Genomic DNA, 2727 nt, shown 5'->3' on the forward strand with positions numbered 1-2727 from the left:
AGAGAGAGAGAAACATGCACAAGCAGGGGAGGGGCAGAGAGAGAGAGAAGGAGACACAGAATCCAAAGCAGGCTCCAGGCTCTGAGCTGTCAGCACAGAGCCCGACATGGAGTTGGAATCCATGAACCATGCAATCATGACCTGAGCCGAAGTCAGACACCAACCAACTGAGCCACACAGGCACCCCCATGATATAAATTCTAATGGCACCCTCCAAAGTTTTTTTTTGGCAGATTGTAAGTTTGCGTTTGCAAGATTGTATTATAACTATGTGTACATGTCTATCCCTTCCCCTGCAGGGTAACTCCTGGTCCTTTAGCATGTTCTGCTTTGTCTCACCAGTTCTCAGCAGGGTGCTTGGTATGTAGTAGATAATGTTAAAACAACCTTCATTTTGTGAGTCCATTGACACATACACTCACTTGCCATACCATCCCAAGTCTTTTGCTTTTTTCTGGGGTGGATTCTCATAACCAGGAGGCCATACACTTTCAACTCCCTTTTCAGACTTTATCCCCAGCACTCCATTGGTCTCAAGCTGAGCTCCATTTTCCCTGCCTGAATGTGCCATTCTCATTAATATGTGGCCCCAGAAAAATATTTCCAGACAGGATGGCTGAAGAGGTGATCCTTTCCTACTCACCACCCATGCCCAATATGAATGCAAGTGCTATGACCTGCGGCCAGGACCTGTTGTCATGCCAAGACTTCATTTCTTACCTGGAACAGCCACTTTTTGTGTCCTTATTTGTTCATAGCATTGTTAAGCATTTGGGACTGATCTTATCTTTATTCTATAAATGCGGATATCAAATCAGAGAGAGATTAAGTAACTTGTCCAAGATCATTTTTAGAAAATGATAATGCTGGGATTCAAACCCAAGCAGTTTGGCACTACAGCCTGGTTCTTAACCACTGTCCTACCCTGCATCCCCATAACAAATGAGCTAGTTCAAGAAATGTACAATATGTGATTTAACAAGTTTGTAAATATTTACTTTTTAAATGCCAGTGAATCTCCAAGTGTTTTGGAAAACAAAACCAAAAACAAATAAAATGCTGACTATGCAGCCACTACAGATTATTTTTTTATGTAAGTCAAGGATCTTCTCTCATTGTCAACTCTTGTAAATAATCCATTTCATATTCTTTAATTTTAAACATCATTTTACATATATTGATGTACATCATAGGAAACTAATACAATCTTTCTAATTAAAATTCACATGTTTCTTGACCTAGTAATAGCAAGTAGGAAACAATGTGTTACTAATGAATAAAAACTATGTAGCTTTCAGAGAGAAGTATAGGATAGGAGCCTTTCACAGGCCAATAAAAAAAAATCACCAAATTTACTATTACCAAATATCAGGTTTTGCAGGATTTAAGTCATATTTGTTTAAATGTTTGTTTTTTAATTAAAATATGATAACCAAGAGAGAAGGATAGACAGAAAAAGGCACTTTAAACTTCACATTTTCAACTTTAACATAGTGATTACTGCCAGTGGACCCTAGGAAACTAAGGTGTCATCACCCAGTGACTTGGCATCTGTTTGTTTCCATTTTTCAAAAGAATATGCATTTTGTGTTTAAATATAAATTTATTTACTAATAAAACCAAATTGTGCCATTGTAAAAAAAATAAAAAATAAATAGTTCTTTTGCTTTCTAGTTTAGAGCCAGACTTTGCAAATGTCTGTTAAAAGCCTAGGATCACTACATCAGAGTGAAATACCAACCATTAACGACAGCTAGAGTCACTCTTCAGTCAGGAACAAATGGATCATGGACAAAGAGGTTGGCACAATCTTCGTTTTCTTTTCCTTTTATTGACCTCCTCAAAATGAAAAGCCCTCCTGAAAACAGGTGGTCCTGAAAATCTGCAGATAATTAAGCAAAATGAGGCTTGTTGACAGCTTGGCATGAATAGTGAATCTTTAATTACATTTTAATGACAACTCCTATTATTTTACATAACTATGTTAGGTGGTGTAACATGAGATTAAGAACTGCTAATGCAGATTTTGAATTGTTTTTCTCAACATTTAGAAAACTGTGAGTAATAAAAACACATTTAGTGATTCAATGGTTTGTAGAGATCCCTTTTTTATATTAGCATATCTTATCATTTTTGTTATCATATATATATATAATATATAGTCTTGCATAATTATTAAAAATATCATTACCTTATATCAAGGATACTTAAATTGGAAGAGTGTCTTCTGGCTAAGATGGTACCTAAAATCACTTCTATTGGAATCCTCTGTAACATTAGGTAGTCACATTATTTTTTAGCAAAACACAAATTACAAAGACCTTTAAAAGTCTCTTTAAAGACTAAATTTATTTGACATTATTGGTTAAAGAGTTTTAGTTCTGCAATAACTTCAACAAGAGTTATAATTAGCGTTTGCATTTTTTATGCTTAATGCGTTAAACTGCTAATAAACTTATTTATTTTGAATTCCATGTAAATTATTCTAAGCAGCTTATATAGATGAAGTTGAATCCAAGCTTTTCCCAAAGTGATTTCAACCATCTGTGAAAATATTGTACCATATCATGGCCCTCATTTATCCTAATTAAGTCTTATGTAATAAATCATCTTTTTGTCCAGTCAAAGTGCTCTGATTTTTTTCAAACACATCATACATTCCAAGGCATTGAAATAAATATAATTTAATAGGTTATATTTTTAATAGGATAGCTTTAAACATTAAGA

Source organism: Lynx canadensis, chromosome A2, assembly GCF_007474595.2.
Source record: "Lynx canadensis isolate LIC74 chromosome A2, mLynCan4.pri.v2, whole genome shotgun sequence".
NCBI classification, from domain to species: domain Eukaryota; kingdom Metazoa; phylum Chordata; class Mammalia; order Carnivora; family Felidae; genus Lynx; species Lynx canadensis.